Below are 25,085 nucleotides of genomic sequence, written 5' to 3' on the forward strand. Positions count from 1 at the left end.
TATATACACATATATATATACACACACATATACACGTATATATACACACACATATATACACGTATACATACACACACATATATATACACGTATATATACACACACATATACACGTATATATATACACATATACACGTATATACACATATATATATACACACATACACACACACACACACACACACACACACACACACATATATATAGTTGGCCGGGCATAGGGGCTCATTGCTGTAAACCCAGCATTTTGGGAGGCAGAGGAGGAAGTTCCCTTGAGCCCAGGAGTTCAAGTGCAGCCTGGGCACTATATCAAGACCCCTTCTCTGTTATTTGTATTAAAATATTTTTTTAATTTTAAAAAATTGTTTAGGTTGGGCACGGTGGCTCACGCTTGTAATCCCAGCACTTTGGGAGGCTGAGGCAGGTAGATCACCTGAGGTCAGGAGTTCGAGACCAGCCTGGCCAACATGGTGAAACTCCATCTTTACTCAACTACAAAAATTAGCCAGGTGTGGTGGTGCACACCCGTAATCTCAGCTACTTGGGAGGCTGAGGCAGGAGAACTGCTTGAACTCAGGAGGCAGAGGTTTCAGTAAGCCAAGATGGTGCCATCACACTCCAGCCTGGGAAACAGAGCAAGACTCCATTTCAAAAAAAAAAAAAAAGTTTTAAGAAAATTACAGCTATAAAACAAATGCAATTCTTCATAACTGTAGGGAAAAAGGACTTAAGCACACATGCATTTACTACAACTTGAATGCCAATACCAATACGATCAAAAGAAGCTAAACTACTACCTCAGTTGGAATGGTGCTCTTAACATTGTTCTGAAACTCCTAATTTCCTTAACTAAAAAAAGGCAGAAAAGTATGCATAATGCAAATTACAAACACTACAGAGAAAATGTATGGAAATTGTTTTCCCCGCCGCCTCTCCCAAAAGAATGTTAGACACACTTTATAGAAACTGTGCTTACTCCAAATAGCTCACCAAGTGAAGGTTACTGTGAAATACTTCAAATTCCATAAGCCCCTCAGCACTGCAAAGACTGTGGGAAGGGAATGTTCCAAGCACAGACTAATGGACAGAAGGTACAAATGAAATAAGCCCTGATGCATGACTATCTAAGGAAGTCTAAACTGAAGACTCAATACATTTGTTCTGAAGTTATTAACCAAGCTTCAGTTTCTTAAATACATTCAAAACATTTAGCATATTCTTATAAGTCCCAAGTATAAATGACAGAGGTCTGTCATTGAAGATAATTAAAATAATTTATTTTGCCTAGTTTAGGATAGATAAATCTCTATCATAGTTCAGACTTAAGTTTTTGTATTTTGAATTTTTTATACCAACAATGTGAATTCTTATTGTGTTTGTTGCCTGTGTTAACAATAATACAAGTTATACCAACTTGGAATTTTTATTTTAACTTTGGGGATGTGTCCGTATTTTAACTCAGCAACTTTAATCCAGTGATCAAGGCTTCATTCGCTTGTAAACTGTTTCTCAGGTAAACTGAATTGCCCCACACCAGCATCTTAAGCAAATAAATAAGTACAAAACAGGCAGAGATTATAAATTAGAGCAGACAAATCTGTATCTCGCCCCACGCCGGTAAAGAGCATTCTATCAATATAGTGAAATGCTAATCTCCTAATTAACAACCTAATTAGGTAATTATGGCTTTGCACAGGGATGCCGAAATGAAATATGACAACATGGTCACCTCTTTATATGGCACCTGTGGGCCTTTTCAGCTGTCATTGCAAAGAGTGCAATATCAATTTGAACAGATGACAAAGTGCTGTCATTTTTCATTCTGATAATATACAGAATGCTTTGGACAGAAGTAGTTTACAAAAGAAACATCTTGCCTGATATTTTCCTAATTTAAATATGCTCAAATACTTCAGTAAATTTTTTGCATTGTACATAAGACAATCAGTATGCACATTTTTATATTGTACATAAGGGAATCAGTATGCGCATTTGAAAAAAACAAACCTAACTGGCCATCATGCTTAACTGTACAAGCTGAAACTATTTCTTTTCTTTTTTTTTTTTTTTTTTGAGACGGAGTTTCACCATTGTTGCCCAGCCTGGAATGCAATGGCGCAATCTTGGCTCACTGCAACCTCCACCTCCCGGGTTCAATTGCTTCTCCTGCCTCAGCCACCTGAGTAGCTGGGATTATAGGCATGTGCCATCACACCCGGCTAATTTTGTATTTTTAGTAGAGACGGGGTTTCTACATGTTGGTCAGGCTGGTCTCGAACTCCCAACCTCAGGTGATCCACCTGCCTCAGCCTCCCAAAGTGTTGGGATTACTGTGCCCAGCCTGAAACTATTTCAATTATAAAGTATATGATAATTAGAAAAGAGTAAAAGGCAACAATTCATCATATTTTAACACTCATATTTTTACTAACTACTGCTATCAGAAAAACTGAAATCCAAACAAATTTGATCTTCAATCTTCTTCTCACAAAATAAAAAAAGTGAGACAGACATTCACATTTGTTAAAATAAATTAAAACAGACCAGGCCTGGCCAGATGCAGTGGTTCATGCTTACAGTCCCAACAATTTGGGAGGCCGTGGTAGTGCATGCCTGTAGTCCCAGCTGCTGGGGAGGATGAGGTGGGAGGATCACTTGAGTCCAGGAAGTTGAGGCTGCAGTGAGCCATGATCGTGCCACTGCACTCCAGCCTGGTCAATAGAGCAAGAACCCTGTCTCGAAAACAAAACAAAACAAAAAACAAACAAACAAACAAATAAAACAACAACAACAACAAAACAAAAAAATCAGACCTGGTCTGAAAAATTCAAGCAGACAAAACTAGTTAGGCCTTATAAATGACCTTAACCTTGTTTGATTTGCAAACATAGGCAAAACTTGAGATATGTCTTATAAATGCATATATGAAAAAAAAACAAAAAAACTTAAGCTTATCTAGTCAGAAGCAGCCAACAAACTTATGTAACTGAGGACTTTCCAATGGTAGTGATCAACTGTATAACTAACCAATCAAATCTTTTGTTTTACTCCCACAGTCTTCCTACAAAAGCTTCCCTCACTTACTTTCCCTCAATGGAGCCCCAGAATCACTTCTGATTTGAAGCTGCCCAATTCATGAATCGCTGTTTGTGCAAATAAACGCTAAAATCTTATGCCTCAGTTTACCTTTTTAACACACATAATTTTCCATACCAAAAAATCACTTCCCAATACGTAAGCATTCAACTCACTATCTCTATCTACCAAAGGCCAACCTCAACTCCACAGAGATAGGAGTGGACTCCCTCTGAAAGTAAAGACGGAGCTGTCACAGGCCTATTCATTGTCCGTGTGGCCACTGAAGAAGTGATGGTAGCACCGGGATAATGATACCACCAATACGAATACAACTCTTCTTCCAGAATACTGTCTTAAATAGGACTTTTGGGGGAAAAGAAGGCTTACCTGGGAATAGTAACATCATTTATGTCAGGACATATGAAACCATGTTCTAAGTGCAAAATAAAAGAGGTGAAAACTAACTTGAAAATACAATCCATCTACAACTTCACAATCACCTGCATTAGTGAAAACTATTGGTTAAAATGATGGTCACTGACTCTACTCATATTTGTTAATATCAATTTTAAACTATCATTTATTTTTAAATAAGTTGTTTATCAAAGAACATTTCTAAAACAGAAAAATATCAAGTCTTATAATCTCACCACTTACTTCTTTTCTTTACATGTTTGACATAATTGGGACCATACTTTATAGACTGTCATATCCTTTTTTCACTTATTATATGGTTAGCATATTAGTATGTCACTAAAATTCTTCTGAAACATCTAAGATGACTGTATATTATTTCCATTCTATGAATTTTCCATGATTTCTCTAATTTTTATTGAACATTAAGGTTCTAATTTTTGCTATAGTAAATACTGCTGCAGTGAACATCTTTGAACACGAATATCTTTCGACATCTCTGATTTCTTTAATAAAGATTCCTAGAAATGGAATTACAAGCTCAAAAGGCATGCATAACTTTTTTTAAAAGCTTGTTAATAAATACTGCCAAAGTGCTTTCCAGAAAAGTTTTACTCATTTACATTCCCACTATCAATATGAGTAACCATCTTACCATGTTACCACCAATCTTTATTACCAATGAGTATTAGTATTTTCATCAAATCCTTAAGCTTCATATCATAACATTATACCTATAATCAAACACTCTCACAATATAATCAATAACAACTTTCCGTAAACATTAAGTTTAAATGAAGGCAAAGGGCCATAATTAATGACAGTCCCAAGACAGGGCCAGTCCCAATATCCAAATCCAGAGCAGCATGGAAAAGTGACCCCCCCCCCCCAAAAAAAAAAGTAATAGTGCTTTTCAGTACTCTGAGTCAAAACAAAGGTCAAGGCCTAGTTTTGCCACTCGCGCATGCGCATTCTCGCTCTCTCTATACGTATATACAAAAAGTATATATATACACACACACATATGTGTATATATATGCATGTGTATATATATATTCCATCTCAAAATACATAAATATATAATATATAAATATATATAATAAACACATAATATATAATATATATATAAATATATATTATATATAAGTATATATATAATATATATATATTTTTTGAGATGGAGTTTCACTCTTGTCGCCCAGGCTGGAGTGCAATGGCGCAATCTTGGCTCATGGCAACCTCCGACTCCCAGGTTCAAGCAATTCTCCTGCCTCAGCCTCCCGAGTAACTGGGACTATAGGCGTGTGTGTGCCACCACGCCTGGCAAATTTTTGTATTTTTAGTAGAGACAGGGTTTCGCCATGTTGGCCAGGCTGGTCTCGAACTCCTGACCTCAGGTGATCCACCTGCCTCAGCCTCCCAAAGTGCTGGGATTGCAGGCATGAGCCACCGCACCCGGCCCGGTAGCTCTATATTTTTATTAATAATTACATTACTTCTCTAAGCTTCAGTTTCAGCATTTGTAAAATGGGGACGGGGATAACATAATATCCCTTTTCTAACAAAGGGCAGTTACAGGCACAAAAAAGATAATATAAACACTTGGAAGTGTTTCTTGTTACTCAGCAGATCAATTCACATAATAGCTTAAAAACAGCATCCTAAAGTCCTTCTCTCAATACAGTATGTAGGTGCACTAATTTACAAAACACAACCAGAAATTAACAAATTTCATGATCCAGACATGAAAATGAGTCTCACTCTTTTATAACCACTCCATCAAATCATTCCTTATTACATCATATTAACATCCTGAATGTCTTATGCCCTGAATGCCAGTAGAGGTTGGCATCCCTTATCTAAAATGCTTGGGACCAGAAGTGTTTCAGACTCTGGATTTTCTTTGAATTTTGGAATATTTTCATATATATCATGCAGTATCTTGGGGATGAGACACAAGTCTAAACACGCAATTCACTTATATTTCATATACACTTTACACACATAGCCTGAAGGTAATTTTATACTAACTTTTTTTTTCTTTTTTGAGGCAGGGTCTCCCTCTGTCATCCAGGCTGGAGTGCAGGAGCACAATCATGGCTCACTGCAGCCTTGACACCCCGGGCTCAAACGATCCTCCTGCCTCGGCCTCCCAAGTAGCTGGGACTACAGGCACACACCACCACACCAAGCTAATTGTTTTGATTTTTAGTAGAGACAAGGTCTTGCTGTGTTGCCCAGGCTAGTCTCTAACTCCTGAACTCAAGCAATCCTCCCACCTTGGCCACCCAGGATTGCTGGTTATGAGCCACCTCACCCAGCCAGTGTTTTTAATAATTTTATGCATGAAATAAAGTTTTAACTGCAACCTGTCACATGAGGTCAGGCATAGAATTTTCCAATTGTGGCATCATGTCAGTTCGAAAAGTTTTGAATTTTGAAGGATTTTTGATTTTGATTTTTTTTTTTTTTTTTTTTTTGAGACAGTCTTGCTCTGTTGCCCAGGCTGGAGTACAGTGGTGCGATCATGGCTCACAGCAGCCTCAGCTCCCTGGGCTCAAGCAATCCTCGCACCTCAGCCTGGAACTACAGATGTGCGCCACCATGCCTGGCTAATTTTTTTGTAGAGACAGGGTTTCATTATTTTGCCCAGGCTGCTCTTGAACTCCCAAGCTCAAGCAATCCACTCATCTTGGCCTCCCAAAGTGCTGGGATTAAAGGTGTGAGCCAGCAAATCTGGCCCAGATTTTGAATATTTTGAGTAGGGATGCTCAGCCTGGACCTGCATCTCTCCAGAAGCATTACAGTACTTACAAGATACTTACATATATTGTTTCATTTAGTCCTCACTAAGGACTATGTGAGATTGGCATTACTGTCCCCATTTTGCAGACTGTCCAGCTTACAGACTGACAAAGCCAATAATCAAATCCAAGCGGGTCTGCCCAAAGCCCCATGTCACACTGTTTAAAATTCAAGTCTGCACTTCGGTTCTTCGTTAGTCTCCTTTATGTCAGTAACTAAGGTTCAGATTAAATACTTGCTTTATTTTCAAAAGGAAACCATTCCTTCAAACAATTTTCTACCAATTTTTCTGCTGAAATGGTACTTATTTATAACACAATACCTTAAAATGAGTCCATAAGGAACTGGAAAATGTTATTTTTTTGAAGTTTTACACATTCAGTACACTTTGCATCAATAATAAAAGTATATTCATAAAAGTATACTCACGTATAGGATATTAAGAATCTAACACTGCATATATTTAGTCATAAATGTGACATAATATTCCACTTATTTCACAAGCAATTACTATAACTTAATTCCAATAGTTATTCTAATACCTTCTTGTTCTTTCTAGAATTTCAGGTTTGTTTTTTAAGTGGTTTCTCCCATTTTTCTCACTTTCAATTACATAGAACTGTATTCTACTTTCAGTCCAAATTTTGTGTTGCCTATATTAAATCCATTTCCCCAATATATCTAGACTGCTGCCAACTAGAGTTAATAAATTTTGAATGACTGCTCAGGATTTATTCTCTTTATTTTTATATTCTGTTATTTCCTTATACAATAGAGTATGAATGAAAACAAGTATCTACAAGACCAGTATTTCTTCAATTTTCACCTTGTGAAAGCTGGGTATTAAAATAAAAATAAATTAAACTCTTGGGCTGGGAACTCCCTGACCATATTTCTCTCACTGTGCTGGGTGTCTCTACGCCCCCTTTCAATCTTGAGTACATATAGTCAATAGGCACTGCATGCACTGGGGGAGCACCTGGCCCATCAAGGGCCTTTCCCAGAGGAAGTAATGAATAAAGAACAGATGAAGAGCTGAGTAGTGGTTCCTGACCTGCCAGCAAGAGAGGAGGGGCAGCATTTTAGATTTGAGTCATCTCCACTGGAGTCTGCCAGTAATCAGTTGTGTGACTTTAAGCATATCAATTAGAAACAGAAAGCTTGGCATCCCGAAAAGAAAACCATTCCTTCAATTTTCTACCAATTTCTCTGCTGAAATGGTACTTATTTGTAACACAGTACCTTAAAATGAGTCCGCAGGGAACTGGAAAATGTTATTTTTTTGAAGTTTTACACATTCAGTACACTTTGTGTCAGTAATAAAAGTATATTAGTAAAAGTATACTCAAGTATAGGATATTACAAATTGAATTTCAGCAAGACTTGAATTTTACTCCTCATTATTTATCCAAAAAGGAAAAAAGATCCGAGGATTTGTAAGTGACGTGACCAAACTCCAAAGGCTGTTAGTGGTATCCGCATATTCAGGATGCAACACCCTCTCTAGTCAACTGCTCTTTCCACTAAACTGTGATTCACTGGGTGCCAATTTCTTCATCTCAAGAGGTGATGATTACCCCCTTGGTAATACTACCTATCTCATAGGACTATGAAGACTAAAGAAAATAAGGTATACAAGAGCATTTAACAAATTTACCATACCACTTCATACTATTGTGGAGAGGGCCAAGAGACAAGAAATCTGGTAGCATTTAAAGTGCTAAGAGCACAAAATAGAAGTGTTATAAGATCATCTCACCAGCCAGATCTATACTTTAGCTTGATTATACAATAAAAGCATTCACCTTGCCACTCTCCAAAACTAGCAGTGCAAGCTACAATGCCCCCTCACACTGGCAACTTACCATGAGATTTCTAATCAATAATCAAAACATTGTATTGTATACTTCCTGCTCTGAACACCAGGTACCAAAATTTCAGCAGCCAGATAGGTTGGAGTTCACAATCAGGCAGCCTAGAATTACACCCAGCCCACAAATATGTTTTGATCAACATAATTTTTAATGGCAAATTTTTAAACTAAATACATTAAAATCCACAACATGCAGTGGCTCACACCTGTAATCCCAACAATTTGGGAGGCCATGGCAGGAGTATTGTTTGAAGGCAGGAGTTCAAGACCAGCCTAGGCAACATAGATAGACACCGTCTCCATAAAATTTTTTTAAAAAACTAGGCCGGGCGCAGTGGCTCACACCTGTAGTCCCAGCACTTTGGGAGGCAAAGGCAGGTGGATCACCTGAGGTCGGGAGTTCGAGACCAGCCTGACCAACATGCAGAAACCCCGCCTCTACTAAAAATACAAAATTAGCCAGGCGTGGTGGCGCATGCCTGTAATCCCAGCCACTCAGGAGGCTGAGGCAGGAGAATTGCTTGAATCCAGGAGGTGGAGGTTGCAGTGAGTCAAGATCGCGCCATTGCACTACAGCCTGGGCAACAAGAGCGAAACTCCTTCACAAAAAAAAAAAAATAAAAGCAACAACTAGCTAGTACACGGCTGGATGCAATGGCTCACCCCTGTAATCCCAGCACTTTGAGAGCCTGAGGCAGGCGGATCACTTAAGATCAAGAGTTCAAGACCAGCCTGGCCAACACGGCAAAACCCTGTCTCTACTAAAAATACAAAAATTAGCTGGGTGTGGTGATGGGCACCTGTAGTCCCAGCTACTCAGGAGGCTGAGGCAAGAGAATCGCTTGAACCCAGGAGGCGGACATTGCAGTGAGCCAAGGTCATGCCACTGCACTCCAGCCTGGGCAACAAGAGCGAGACTTTGTCTCAAAAAAAGAAAAAAAAAACAAAACTAGCTACACATAGTGGCATGCGCCTGTAGTCCTAGCTACTGGGGAGGCACAGGTGGGAGGATCACTTGAGCCCAGAATTCAAGGCTGTAGTGAGCTATTACCATGAAACTGCACTCTAGCCTGATAGGACGATACCCTGTCTCTAAAAGTTAAATAAATAAATAAGAATAAATTAAAATCCAGATTTCCAGCATCTTTTCCAAAAAGTGTCAAAAGATCCAAAGACACTGGGCCCACTTCCTCACATGGCAACAAGCAAGTGGAGCTGAGCAGCAACTGCTCCCTTTAGTTTGGGCCCGTGCTCTCCAGTTCATCAAGGCCCAGCCTACTCATCCTAGTACATAACAGGCATTGGACTTGGAGACCACTGTGGAAGATGCTCAAACAGAACAATAATAATAATTTAATGAAGATTTGTTTACTCTTTTTTGGCCAGTTTTTTGTGGCTCTATCACACATTAGCTCTGTGACTCTTAAGTAACATATTTAACCACTAAGCCTCTTAAATTTAACACAAGCTGAAATATGCTGACTTCTGAGTCAAAAAACTTCACAAAAACTTCAACCTCACAGAAACAAGTCAGGGCACCTCCCATAGGGAAAAAACGTAATGTGGCCAGGAATGGTGGCTCACGCCTGTAATCCCAGCACTTTGAGAGCCCGAGGCACGCAGATCACTTGAGGTCAGGAGTTCGAGACCAGCCTGGCCAACACAGCTAAACCCCGCTTCAACTAAAAACACAAAAACTGGCCAGGCATGGTGGCACCTGCCTATAGTCCCAGCTACTTGGGAGGCTGAGGCACAAGAATCTCTTGAACCCAGGAGGCAGAGGTTGCAGTCAGCCAAGATCATGCCACTGCACTCCACCCTGGGTGATAGAGCAAGACTGTCTCAAAAAAAAAAAAAAAAGTAATGTGACAGAAGTCCTTGTCATATAATAATTTGACATCTATGACTGCATCCTTAACAGTAAGGCCTATACATCAGAATAACAGATTGCCAGCAAATTATCTTAGCCTGAATCATATAAATCCACTCAACTGCAAAAGTTTCTGAAGTCTTCAGGTATAAGTCAATAAGCAAAACAAGCTCCCCCACCAAAAAAGAAAAACATTTAAAGTAACAGATTAGGCTATGAGCTCCTTTAGTGCAGAGGCCACTTCCATTCCTCGTGATCCCTCCTGTGTCACAATGACTGGCACACTGAAGCTACAGCTCAAGGGCAAGTTTCTCTCTGAAGCCTTTCCAGAGGGTCCGCATCCACATCACAAAGAACAAGCAACATGGTGTAGTAATGAAGAGTGCAGATCTCAGCGTTCAGCAGATAATCCCCTCTATCTTACAGCTCTACCAGCAGCATAAACTCAAGGAAGTTATTCAAGGTCTCTGTGCCCCAGTTTCCTCATCTGTAAAATCAGGATGCTAGTAACACCTTCTCACACAAGAAAAAAATGAAGTAAAGCATTTAACATCACACCAGCAGAGTAAGTACTCATTACCTACCAACATCAGTGTTTCCTTCTCAGTGTTCTATGGTACCCCCTGGGGACTTCTACCTTAGAACCCACAGTACTTTACTATAGTTCACCTGCGCACACACAGACATCTCCTCTACTAGAATGTCAATAACCTCAGGATAGGGACCCAATTTTACTTCTTTTTGTATCCCCAAGGTCTAACATTTTGCTTGGCACTGCTGAAATGAATCATAGATCCTCGAAGTATTTATTAACTGGAAAAGTTATTAGCAGAAACTGGAATTTACCTCCCTTGCCTGGTACTCAAACCCTCACTGACTCTGACCCCTACCGCCCCTCCAACTTTACGTCCTTGTACCCTGCTAAAAGAAGCAATGACTTGCATGACTCAGGCTGTAAACTCATTCACCAGTCTAAAACCATGCCTCAAGCATTATACCTTTGTATCTTATAGCTATTTATTTCGAGGGACTTTACCACGTACCAGGCCCTTTATCCCCATTAGTTCAATAACTATTCACAACACTCCATGTGGTCAATATTATTCCCTAACCCAACCCCTAGTTGAAGAAAATGATGCTTGGAGTTATGTGTCGAAGGTCACATATCCTGTAAGAACAGGGACCAGGAATTGAATCCAGAGTGCATGCCTATTTTCTATAGACTGTCTTCTCTGCTCATATTCAAAGCTGAGCTAACTAACCTACCTGCCATCTCTTTGCCTTGGAAGAGCACAGTCTTTACATTTAAAAGATTTCTGTACCATTCATTTTAACATTCATATGTTTTGTCCTATATAACTTTTTGTTTCAATATGTACTTGCATAAAAAGAGAGAGATGATGTGAGAAAAAGGCAAGACATGTAATGGAAAAAGCACAGATTTAGGCATCAGACAGACCTGGGTTTGAATCCTGGCTCTGTCTCGTACCAGCTGTGTAATTTATCATGGGTCTTCCTAATCTGTAAATTGAGGTTAAAATGATTAAACAATAGAAACCCCTATATAATACCCAAATACTCAAAGTTTAGTTTACCTCAAATTATGAAGCATTACCTGGCCACATCCCATCCCTCAAAGGTGAATAACCCATTCCCCTCCCGCACTACCACTGTCACAAGAACTCTCACACAATGTACTTATCACGGTGTTAGAATTATTCATTTCCCTTATCTCTCTTTCACTAAATTGAGCTCCCTGGCAGCAAAGACTGAATCTTATATTTATCTCTAATTGCCTAGCATGGTACCTGTTATATATATACATATCCATATTCAGTAAACATTTGCTAAGTTAAATAATTGTAGATAAAAATGAGCGCTTATAGAATTCTAGAGGAAAAATCATTTCCAGGTGGGGTTGTCCTGAATTGGTTGGGCGAGGCCAACTCAGCTGAGCCGTGGGAAGTGTCTCAATAGATTGAAAGAGAAAAGGGGAAACCTAGGCAAGGTAGGGAGAATGTTCTACAAAAATCAATGGAATAGGAAAGAACAAAAATGATTAGAGATCCTACTTATTCAGAGTAATGGATCAGGATGGGGTAATTAAAGAAGGAGACCTTTTCAAGCATAACTGGAAAGGTAACCAGGAGCCAGATTAGGAGATGTAAGGGGGTGTAAGTGCAGTCTGGGACACACAGTAGTTGAAGGTAGGCATGAGCACACAGATGAATGGGAAAGGGCTACCAGCATGCCCCAAATCCCGCAGGTGTGTAAACTGAAAAACATGAAAACAATTATTGCTTCATCAAGAACTCTTTCCGTGTTTACTAGGCACCTTGTGTGGGCTCATCAAATATAAGAAATAAAACCCACATCTAGGCTTCTGCTCAAGTGGGTTTTAACATTACGGATCCACCCCTTCTGCTTGTCAGAGAATGAGAACGCTGCTTTTTTTAAACCAATGGGTCTCCATTTGACTCTTCACACCTGGGAAAGTTTTGAACTTTGCCGATTTGGGTTTATAACAACATGGTGCTTTGTACAGTGCCAGGTACTGTGGTGGGCTTCCAAAGTGACTTTCATTCATTCAAAAGGAAGTTTTAACCAATTTCTGAGTCAATTTGGGGGTCTCTGGTTAAAGTCAGACTCTTGTTTACACTACAATCTCTTTTTCCCAGCCTTAAACAAATCTAAATGACTCCTTGCCACTCCCATAAACAAAGAATGAATCAAAGTTCCAGCAGCACTGTAGCTAGAAAAAAGTCTGTAAGGCTGTTAACCTCTTTAAGGGGGAGGGGGAGAAGGGACGCAAGGAAACAAGGACCACACAGTCAATGCTTGAAAACCTTGATTTTCACATTATGAAGACCAGGGCACCTAGATATTGCCAAGTGCAGGACCAGAAACTGCCGGAGTCAACTACACCCCCCACCCCCACACTACCAGGTCCGCTGGCTTCTTTTCCCCTAAACCACACACCCGCCTCAGACTCCTGACAGCCTCCAGTTCTGGAAATGGCCAGGAAACGAACGCGCCCGGGCCACCTGAACAAGGGCCCGGCAGGCGGCCCGCTGGGCAGCGCTGAAACTGGAGGGGTGAGAGGGCCGCCAGGTGGACAAGCTGGTGGGCTGACGGACGGGCGGGGAGCTGGCGGCTGGGGCAACCTTTACCTGAAGCTGCTTCCACACTACGGGCCGGGTCGGCCCCGGGACACGTTCCTGAGGGGAGGGCCCGGCTCCCCCACGCCTCCCGGCCCCTGCCCCGAGCTCTGCACTCTCGGGATCCACGGGGACCGGCGCTCCTCCCGGCCCGCTCAGCTGCCGCTTCCCGGGTTAGCCCTCATGCCCCTGCTGCTCGCCGCCGCCGGCCGGCCGACCAGCAGCCCTATTACCCCGAGCCGCACACGACCCGGAACCACACCTCGGCGTTCCGGAAGTCCCCGACCGGGAAGGAGCCTCTGGCTGGGGACGTAGTGCGCAAGCCCCAGAGCTGAAAGCAAGGAGCGGTAGCTTCCCGCGGGGCGGGGCCGGGAGGGAGGCCGGGCGCATGCGCGCCGCTTCTCCAGTGCAGGGAAAGGCCTGGGTCGGAGACTGAGTTCTGGCAAGATGCGCCAGTGCCTGGACTTGCCTTGAGCAGGAATCAGTGTTAGGCTTCTCCATCGAATCTTCTTTCTCCCCATTTCCACGGAGAAAAGCCCTTAGTTCGTCCAGAAATGAGTGATGAGGCAGCTTAGCCTCTCTGAGAAAGACCTGGGTTCAAATGCCAGCTCTTATAACTTGCTGTGTGTCCTAGGATGTGACACTTCTCTCTGAGCCTCGGGTTTTCCCATCCCGGGCAATAGTTTCAACTTTAGAGTATGTTGCTGTGGGAATCGAATGGGATGATGCTTGAAAAACACCCAGCATAGTGCCTGACACATAGTAAACATGCAGTCAATGTTAGTTATTTCTCTTATAATATCTGTAATATGGAGGTGACAGTAATCTTCCTCAAGCCCTGCTGGGAGGTTTCCAGGAGATGTAGGAGGACTGGCACAGGGCAGAAGTTCAGTGTGTCTCATGCTGCTCCCTTCCTCTCTCACGGAGGAAATCAGTAGAGAAAGCCACAGTGAAGGGGGAAAAAGGATTCAGAGAGTGCAGTGAGAGTGTTCTCCCACCTGAAAGATGCTTGGGGAAGTCTCTCAAAAATGCACCTTAGCAAAAGAAAAAACTCAAGGTTGAATTTCAGCCCTGAGGGACCTCTGCCCAATTTTAAACTCATTAATAAATATGCCATGGGGCCAGGCACGGTGGCTCACACCTGTAATCCCAGCACTTTGGGAGGCCGAGGAGGGCAGATCACTTGAGATCAGGAGTTCGAGACCAGCCTGGCCAACATGGTGAAACCCTGTCTCTACTAAAAATACAAAAATTAGTCTGGCGTGGTGGTGTGCATCTGTAGTCCCAGCTACTCAGGAGGCTGAGGCAGGAGAATGGCTTGAACCCGGGAGGCAGAGGTTGCAGTGACCCAAGATCAGGCCACTGCACTCCAGCCTGGGTGACAGAGACTCTGTCTCAAAACAAAAAACCAAAAAACACAGTGGGTCTACCCATGTATTTCAAATATGGTCATCCGTCACTTAATGATGAGGACACGAGAAATGCATCGTTAGCTGATTTTGTAGTTGTGTAAACATCATAGACTGTACTTACACAATGTCAGAGCCTACTACACACCTAGGCTGTTTGGTATTAGCCTATTGCTTCTAGGCTGCACATCTGTACAGCATGTTACTGTACCAAATACTGTAGGCAATTCTAACACAATGGTATTTGTGTATCTAAACATCTCTAAATGCAGAAAAGATACAATTAAAAGACCATGTTATAATCTTAGGGGACCACCGTCATATGCACTCTGTCATTGACCAAAACATCCTCATTCCACGCATGACCGTATATGATTGATCTCTTACTACATCCCATTACTTTATGTAATTGGTATCTTACCACATATCTATACTGGGGGAATAGTGCACCTCAGCACCCAGACACACTCTTGCACACACACCACCACAGTTCCATCAGGGACCTATCAGAGGCACTCTAACAAAGCAGCAGGTGTGAACAAGTTTGGATATTTGATTTTCTGAGGTCACCAGGTTATCTGTTCCTTCCTAAATCTTACTCTCCATTTTCCTCTCTCTCTCTCTCTCTCGAGTTCCAATCTGAAGCACAGCTGCCTGACTGTCTCCTAGACACATAAAACTCGACCTATCTAAAACTGCTAAGCAGTTGTAGATTCTAAAGAGTAAATATTTCCTAGCACTTTGAGAGACCAAGGCAGGAAGGTCATCCGAGCCCAGGAGTTCGAGACCAGCCTAGGCAACATGGTGAGACCCCCATCACTACCTTAAAAAATTTATCTCTATATAGGCCCGGCACAGTGGCTCATGCCTGTAATCCCAGCACTTTGGGAGGCCAAGGGGGGCGGATCACAAGGTCAGGAGATCAAGACCATCCTGTCTAACATGGTGAAACCCCGTCTCTACTAAAAAAAAAAAAAAAAAAAAAAAAAAAACGAAAAATTAGCCAGGCATGTGGCACACACCTGTAGTCCCAGCTACTTGAGAGGCTGAGGCAGGAGAATCGCTTGAACCTGGGAGGCGAAGGTTGCAGTGAGCACACCACTGCACCCCAGCCTGGACAACAGAGTGAGAGTCTGTCTCAAAAAAATAAAAAAAATATATATATATATACACACACACATATACACATATATTTTTTTTTAGCCAGGTGTGGTGGTGAATGCCTGTAGTGCTAGCTGCTTGGGAGGCTGAGATGGGATGATTTCTTGAGCCCTGGGAGGTCAAGGCTGCAGTGAGACGTGATCATGCCACTGCACTCCAGCCTGGATGAAAGAGCAATGCCCTGTCTTGAAAAAAAAAATTAGAAAAATAAAAAATGAATACTCACTCTGCCACTTACAAGTTTCGTGACTTCATCTCTCCAAGTTACTTCTCTAAATATTCTTATCTTTACCTGGAAAATGGGAATGACAGAAGTCCTACATAACCTCATTAGTTTGTTGCAAGGATAGAATGAGCTAATACATGTAGCTTACATAGAACAGAGCCTGGCATGTGACTATTATTTACTAATGCCTACCAGTATGAGTATACCTCAGTCAGTAAGCAATACTTATTGAGTGCCTATTGAGATTCAGTGGTGAAAAAGCCAGACAGGGACCCTACCCTTAAGAAGCCTTGTAGTCAAGTTCGACTATGGGTTTGAAATACTGTAGTTACTGTGGTAAGTTGGCATGCAGTGATAATGTGGTAGGATTTCAAGGACAGTATTGAGGGCCCAGTTGAGAATGGAGACTAAATGTATGGTGATACTAATATGATGGCTAGTGTGATTATTCTATAGCTAGTTGGAGCAGTCATGATACACACACCCAAAGAATGAGAAGTTGGATTGATCCAAGGAAGGATTTTGCCAGACAGGTGTGATGGGGTCATATCGGCTTTTAAGAGTGCTTAAAACAATGAGCCATAGAAAGTGTGCTGGATAGGGAAGCAAGAGAATTCCAGAAAAACAGGTATCACTGGCCTAAAGGTCTCAAATAGATGTAATGGAAGTCACTGATGAAGGAAAGCAGAAGGATGGAGGTTATTGTCGCAGATGGATGTTTCAACAAATAACCTTAGAGGAGGAGCCATATGAGAGGGGGTCCCAGCTAAAGTGGAATGGGGGGAAAAATCAATGAAGATGAGATAGTCAAGGAACTGAGATCCTTGTGAACCTCCATCCCAAGATGGTGGACAGACATGGGGTGAAAAGGAAACCAGACGTGCTCCCCATGGCATCTGCAACTGAGGAACAGCACTGGGGAGGTAGATGAGGAGGAGAGAGGAGAAACTAATTGGATGGCATGAGCCTCCAAGAAGCAGGAGTTGTATTGGTGGAAGTGTCATTAAAGCATACATTGACCTGTCTCCTGACCTGGGGTGCACAGTGGTAGGACCATGAGAGCTAACACACATACACATTTTTTTTTTTTTTGAGATGAAGTCTTGCTCTGTCGCCAGGCTAGAGTGCAGTGGCACGATCTCAGCTCACTGTAACCTCCGCCTCCCAGGTTCAAGCCATTCTCCTGTCCCAGCCTCCTGAATAGCTGGGACTACAGGTGCCCGCCACCATACCCAGCAAATTTTTCTATTTTTAGTAGAGATGGGGTTTCACCATGTTGGCCAGGTTGGTCTCGACCTCTTGACCTTGTGGTCTGCCTGCCTCTGCCTCCCAAAGTGCAAGGATTACAGGCGTGAGCCACCACACCCGGCCACAAAAATAACATTTTTACAGCACACTGATGGTGCTGGGCCAGGGGCTGGCTAGGGGACTCCCATAGACATCAGGGCAGCAGGACAGGTACCTGGGCATACCTATGACAATCAGGCTTCACAGCCTTCATCTCCAGCTTGGAAAGGAAGCCATGTTAGGGGATGGAGGTTCTTTTTCTTCTGGTTCCCAGGACTAGAGAGGGTCAGTGGGCAGAAGTTCAAAAACACCTACTACCAGGCCGGGCGTGGTGGCTCACGCCTCTAATCCCAACACTTTGGGAGGCCAAGGCGGGTGGATCATGAGGTCAGGAGATTGAGACCATCCTGGCTAACAAGGTTAAACTCCATCTCTACTAAAAATACAAAAAATTAGCCAGACGAGGTGGCAGGCACCTATAGTCCCAGCTACTGGGGAGGCTGAGGCAGGAGAATGGTGTGAACCTGGGAGGCGGAGCTTGCAGTGAGTCGAGATCATGCCACTGCACTCCAGCCTGGGCGACAGAGGGAGATTCTGTCTCAAAAAAATCAAAACAAAACAAAACAAAAACAAAAACAAAAAAAACACCTACTACCTGTGTGGCCTTCAACAAGTTACTTGCCTTTCTTGTGTCTGTTTTCTCATCTAGGTTGTTGTGAGAATTCCATGAGGTACTGCAGAGAGAGTAACTAGAACAGTGCCTGGTATACAGGAGGTGTTGCATAAATGCCAGCTCTTCTGGCCCGGCATGCCAAGATGGGCAGTAAGGATCAGGTCCCTTCACACATTCAGTTTCCTCACAGCCCCTCAAGCCTCAATTGTTGTTTGCCTTTCCACTCAGCAAACTCCTACTCATTTTGGGGGGCAGCCTAAAACAACAACCATGTATTATTTCTCAGGATTCTGTGGGTTGATAGGTGTTTCTCCTGCCAGTCTATCCTGGGCTTGCTCATGCAATTGCAGTCAGATGGAAGCTAGAATGCCTGGAAGGACTAAAATGGCCTCACTCATGGCAGCAGATGTTGGCCAGGCTATCTTGATTTTTCTCCTTGTGGCCTGTCTGGTGGCTATCTTGGCTTTCTGTATAACATAATGACAGAATTCTAAAAGACTACGCTCTAATGTGCAAGTGATTTTTAAAACTACAGTTTTTGGCTGGACATGGTGGCTCACGCCTGTAATCCCAGCACTTTGGGAGGACAAGGCGGGTGGATCACGAGATCAGGAGATTGAGACCATCCTGGCCAACATGGTGAAACCCCATCTCTACTAAAAATACAAAAATTAGCCAGGCATGGTGGCGGGCGCCTGTAGTCCCAGCTACTCGGGAGGCTGAGGCAGAAGAATCGCTTGAACCAGGGAGTTGGAGGTTGTAGTAAGCTAAGATCATGCCACTGCACTCTAGCCTGACAACAGAGCGAGAATCCGTCTAAAAAAAAAAAAAAATTAGTCAGCCGTGGTGGCGGCTAATTCCTGTAATCCCAGCTACTCAGGAGGATAAGGCAGGAGAATCACTTGAACCCGGGAAGTGGACGTTGCAATGAGCCAAGATCCAGCCACTGCAGTCCAGCCTGGGTGACAGAGACTCCGTCTCAAAAAAAAAAAAAAAAAAAAAAAAAAAATATATATATATATATATATATACACACACACACACATATACATGTATATATATATATATATGTGTATATATATGTGTGTATATATATGTGTATATATATATATAAAATTGTGGAGATATATACATATATGTATACCATATTACCCATTTCTAAGTATATCCTATTCATTGTTGAAGGCTCAATTTACATATTACTTCCCCAGAAAGCTTTCCTAGATCACCTTTTCTCTGTAACAGGACACATGAAGAACTTTATTCTCTGTGTTGACCGTTTATCACATTTCTGTTGTTCTTTTAATACATATCCTGTCTCCCCAACGGGCCATGAGGAATGAGATGTTTATTTCTGTTTATATACTAAAAGCTAAAAACACCATAAGCACTTGGTAACGTGTGTTAAATGAAAAGGTGCTCAAAATATGCACATGAAATGAGGCAATCTTATTTTTAAGATTATAAGACAGCACTTTGGGAGGCCGAGGCAGGCGGTCACGAGGTGAAGAGATCAACAGCATCCTGGCCAACATGGTGAAACCCCGTCTCTACTAAAAATAACAAAAATTAGGCCGGGCGCGGTGGCTCACGCCTGTAATCCCAGCACTTTGGTAGGCGAAGGGGGGCGGATCATGAGGTCAGGAAATCAAGACCATCCTGGCTAACACAGTGAAACCCCGTCTCTACTAAAAATACAAAAAATTAGCAGGGCCTGGGGGCGGGCGCCTGTAGTCCCAGCTACTCGGGAGGCTGAGGCGGGAGAATGGCGTGAACCCGGGAGGCGGAGCTTGCAGTGAGCCGAGATTGCGCCACTGCACTCCAGCCTGGGCGACAGAGCAAGAGTGCGTCTCAAAAAACAAACAAACAAACAAACAAAAAAATTAGCTGGGCATGGTGGCGCGAGTCTGTAGTCCCAGCTACTTAGGAGGCTGAGGCAGGATAATTGCTTGAACCCGGGAGGCGGAGGTTGCAGTAAGCCAAGATTGAGCCACTGCACTCCAGCCTGGCGACAGAGTGAGACTCTGTCTCAAAAAAAAAAAAAAAAAAATTATAAGAGATTATAAGATTTTAAGATTACATAAGATTTGAGGAAATCTTATTTTATATAAGCATTATTTTCACATGGAAAAATACCACTTTGCCAAATGTATGACAACAAGCCAAGAGTACATGTGATAGGATGAAAGTAACACTTTGAAACCCTGCCAAAGCTTTGGGGAAACGGAGGCACCTTCTAGCTTTTCTGCAAATGTGTGATCTCAATATTTTATATGTGTGAATATGTTTCCCTGATATTCTTCCCAATTTTGGTCTTTTCTTTAAATATGGTTTTTCCTCTCATAGGGAAAACATGGGTGTTTCCTCTCATAGGGAAAACATAGGGAAAACATGGGTGTTCCTGTCCTATAAAGAATTCTATGGAAAGAGTAAATTGCGTCAAAAATCCATTCAAACTATTTTAAAGAAGCGCCCTAGAAGTGTACAATTTCAGAGAGAAATATAGTGGTTTTTTAAAATTTAAGTAATATTTCAATGTGAAGATTTTTGTTTTGTTTTGTTTTGTTTTGAAATGGAGTCTCCCTCAGTCGCCCAGGCTGGAGTGCAGTGGTGCAATCTCGGCTCACAGCAACCTCTGCCTTCAGGGCTCAAGTGATCCTCCCAAGTAGCTAGGACCACAGGCGCACGCCACTACACCCAGCTAATTCTTGTATTTTTAGTAAAGATGGGTTTTCACCATGTTGGCCAGATTCGTTTGGAACTCCTGAGCTCAAGGAATCCCCCCATCTCAGCCTCCCAAAGTGCTGGGATTAGAGGCGTGGACCAGGCACCCAGGCTCAATGTGAAGAATTTTTTTTTTTTTTTTTGAGATGGAGTCTCGCTCTGTCGCCCAGGCTGGAGTGCAGTGGCACAATCTCGGCTCACTGCAAGCTCTGCCTCCCAGATTCACGCCATTCTCCTGCCTCAGCCTCCTAAGTAGCTGGGACTACAGGTGCCCGCCAGCATGCCCGACTAATTTATTTTTATTTTTTTTATTTTTAGTAGAGACGGGGTTTCAGCGTGTTAGCTAGGATGGTCTCGATCTCCCAACCTCGTGATCCACCCGCCTTGGCCTCCCAAAGTGCTGGGATTACAGGGTGAGCCACCGCGCCCGGCCGTGAAGAATTTTTTTAAAGCAAATGTATTGCTTATAGTAAGGTGAGTTTGGTGAATAGAAGGGAAGCGCAAAATTAACCCATCAGAAAACACACTTTGAAGATACTATTTAAATACAAATCGGTCCTGGGGACTGGGCAGAGATTCACTGAGCTTTGTTCTATTGAGTTTTCATGCTGAGTATTATTTCTGGTGAGTATCCCCTTTATGGATACTTGGGGTGAAAATGGAACAGCTGGCTGGTATTATGAAAAATGAACATCTTTCCGGCTACATTTATATTTGTAGTCCCTTTCCAAAATCCAGGTCCTGTAACCAGCTTCTAATAGTACCTTTTCTTGCTTTAAAGGTTAGCTAGTACTGTGAGTGCCAGCCCCTAAATTAATTGATGTTAACAGTACTTAGAATGTAAAAAACAGACTCGTATGTTTTGTCAAGTGCAACTTCCAAGAATGTATAATTAACAGTGTCTCCATTAATATACAGTATGTTCAACAGTGAGACACCGCCATCATAAATAAAGGTAGACATGGATAAATTTATAATTAAAAATGCATTAGAAATTACAAGCATAATTTATTTACTAATGTGCACTGGAATAAATTTTATGTGTAATATTTTAAAACTGGGCATTAATAAATAATAGTGAACATAAAATGTTTTTGAGCTAAAATATTTCAATAAATATTAGTAAGTTAAATGTGCAGCAGTTATAATTGCTCTGAAGTAAAGTTTATAGAATGCAATCACAATGTAGAACACTGTTCTTGGGTATATTCAAAATATCAGAAATGCATAGCTGTCCTTCTTCAAAGCTGACAAATTAGGTATTCAACATAGTGCCTACAATGATTGAAGAATAAAAGCACAGGACACCCAAATAGTGAATAACTAGTCATTATTTGAGATAACTAAGACCCTTCCGAGAAAGTGTATTTACAGACTGGTGGATTCAAATCTTACCCACCTGCTTGGCCCACACTAATTTGGAGCAATTTCTCCCACCTGAAAACTCCTATGGGTCTTTTTGAACCTTTCACTTAAAAATTGGTTTTACCTGCTGGGCGTAGTGGCTCACACCTGTAATCCCAGAACTTTGGGAGGCCGAGGAGGGCAGATCACTTGAGGTCAGGAGTTCGAAATCAGCCTAGCCAACATGGTGAAACCCCGTCTCTACCAAAAATACAAAAATTAGCCAGGCATGGAGATGCACGCCTGTGGTCCCAGCTGCTCAGGAGGCTGACGCAGGAGAATTGCTTGAACCTGAGAGGCGGAAGTTGCAGTAAACCAAGATCAGGCCACTGCACTCCAGCCTGGGTGACAGAGGGATACTCCATCTCAAAAAAAAAAAAAAAAAAAAAGCCGGGCGCGGTGGCTCACGCCTGTAATCTCAGCACTTTGGGAGGCTGAGGCGGGTGGATCACAAGGTCAGGAGATCGAGACCATCCTGGCTAACACAGTGAAACCCCGTCTCTACTAAAAATACAAAAAATTAGCCAGGCGTGGTGGCGGGCGCCTGTAGTCCCAGCTACTCCGGAGGCTGAGGCAGGAGAATGGCGTGAACCCGGGAGGCAGAGCTTGCAGTGAGCTGGGAGATGGAGTGAGACTCCATCTCAAAAAATAAAAAAACAAAAAATTTACCTTACCTTGACTGTGCTTTTGTTCTATCAGGGGCAAACAACTCCAAGATGCCAAGCACTATTCTAAGTGCTCATATATTTTATTGACGCCATGCTCTTGACCACTTCACTCTATTAGCTCCACTATTTAAAATATTCTATTTATTGAACTTTCTGAGCATTCACATCATGTGTCCTCAGTGAGCTGTAAGTCCTACAACACACAGGAATACCGTATTTGTTCATTTGATGTGCCTGAAAAGGGAGCTTATGTCTACATGTAAGGTAGGTTTTCCCAGGTAAGACTGTAGCTGATTAACAGTAATGAATGGCATCCATTATTGGTTGAGCCTTACTTTGGGCCAGGCCTGGCCTCATGGCTTTGTACCCCTAGTCTTATTTAATCCTCATAACAATCCTATAGATAGATGTTATTATTATCCCTATTTAACAAATGAGGAAACTGAGCATCAGAAAGGTGAAGTCACTTGCTCAAGATCATACAACTAGTAACTGGCTGACTTGGAAGCCCCAAGCGCCACACTTCCCACAATGATAATGAGCAGCCCTTGCTGTGAAAATAACCACGTCCTTTCACTACATCATGTTGCCTTCCAGCATCTCACGATCCTTTCTGCTGGGATTTTCCCCCCATTGATATCTAATCTAAGTGCCTCCTGCTCCCATTTAAGATAATTCCCTCATGTCCTCTCCTTAGTAGACAAGAACTGATGTTTAAAACACATGAGCAATATCCCTTTAGATATTTGAAGATGGCTATTAAATTCTCCTTAACCTTCTTTTCTCCATGATACGTTATTAGTAACCCCAATTCCGTTTGCCTTTTCTCACAGGGACTTTTTTTGTTTGTTTGTTTTTGAGATGGAGTTTTGCTGTTGTTGCCCAGGCTGGAGTGCAATGGTGAGATCTCAGCTCACCGCAACCTCCGCCTCCCGGGTTCAAGCGATTCTCCTGCCTCAGCCTCCCAAGTAGCTGGAATTACAGGCACACATCACCACGCTGGCTAATTTTGTTTTAGTAGAGACGGGGTTTCACCATGTTGGCCATGGCTGGTCTCGAACTCCTGACCTCAGGTGATCTGCCTGCCTCAGGTCTCCCAAAGTGCTGGGATTACAGGCATGAGCCACCGCGCCCGGCCCCACAGGGACTCTTTCTAAAGCATTCCACCCTCTGAGCCATGCGCCTAGAAAGAGGTTTCAGGTTTTCCACATCTCAATTTATTATCATCACCTTCAAAGAGTATTTATTAAGCACCCATATAGGCATGTGAACTGTGCTAGAATTTATACAAGCCAGGAAAGCAGATGTTGCCCTGGCTCTAAGAGGATATTTGAGGCCAGGCATAATGGCTCATGCCTGTAATCCCAGCACTTTGGGATGCCAAGGTGGTCAGATTACCTGAGGTCAGGAGTTTGAGACCAGCTGGACCAACATGGTGAAACCCCGTCTCTACTAAAAATACAAAATTAGCCGGGCGTGGTGGTGCATGCCTGTAATCCCAGCTACTTGGGAGGCTGAGGCGGGAGAATCACTTGAACCAGGGAGGCGGAAGTTGCAGTGAGCCAAGATTGCACCATTGCACTCCAGCCTAGGCAATAGAGTGAGACTCCGTCTAAAAAAAAAAAAAAAAAAAAGAAGAAAGAAAGAAAGAATACTGCCTCTGAAATGAGTTTAAGCGAAACTAGTACCTAGAACAATGAATAAATACTAGCTCAGAAGTAATATACAACTAAACTAAACAAACAAAACAACAACAACAACAACAAAAACAAGTAGTCTGAAGGCTGAAGACACAGTCTTGGCCTGCTTAGAGCTTTTCTGCTTTTCTTGAAAAATTGGAAAGATTAGCGACATTGTGTCTGCAGCCCACTTGTCAACAATCAGGCTACCTGGTTGTTGTGATGACTGGTGGATGTAATGAAGGCCAGGTGGCAGCCGCCACACATCATGACACTTGGGCTGTGGCTTTTGTCATACCTGGCCTGCAGCACTCATTTGCTTGACCTGACAGGCCTTACAGGTACTTGAGTTTGAGCCCCTGGTCTGGCTTTAGGAAACAGCCTAAGAATGAATTTCTTCCTTTGCATAGCAGAGGTATTGGTGGGGAGAGGGTATAGTTAAGGAGAAAGTCTCAAAACCCTCTTCACCTGGGAGAACCTGTTCTTCTCAAACCCAAGTACAATTTCCTGCATAATCTGGAGATTATGCTAGAGAAAGAAGCTCTAGAAAATAAAGAGTAGTGGCCGGGTGCGGTGGGTCACACCTGTAATCCCAGCACTTTGGGAGGCCGAGGCGGAGGGATCACGAGGTCGGGAGATTGAGACCATCCAGGCTA

General features: G+C 42.6%; 1 protein-coding gene across 8 annotated transcripts in view; it reads right to left on the reverse strand.

The window, feature by feature from the left end:
• MAPKAP1 (MAPK associated protein 1) overlaps window positions 1-13,470 on the reverse strand; it is a 265,377-nt gene extending 251,907 nt beyond the window's left edge. For 3 of the 8 annotated variants that reach the window (XM_063697026.1, XM_063697025.1, XM_063697030.1), the window contains exon 1: window positions 11,500-11,561. The gene's annotated coding sequence lies outside the window, so the exon portion shown is untranslated. Of the gene's footprint in view, window positions 1-11,499; window positions 11,562-13,210 lie in introns of those variants that run through there. The other 5 variants (XM_019033883.4, XM_055351923.2, XM_063697029.1 and 2 more) reach the window with 4 other exon arrangements.
• Window positions 13,471-25,085: the final 11,615 nt, after the last annotated feature.

Source organism: Gorilla gorilla, chromosome 13 (genome assembly GCF_029281585.2).
Source record: "Gorilla gorilla gorilla isolate KB3781 chromosome 13, NHGRI_mGorGor1-v2.1_pri, whole genome shotgun sequence".
Classification (NCBI taxonomy): Eukaryota; Metazoa; Chordata; class Mammalia; order Primates; family Hominidae; genus Gorilla; species Gorilla gorilla.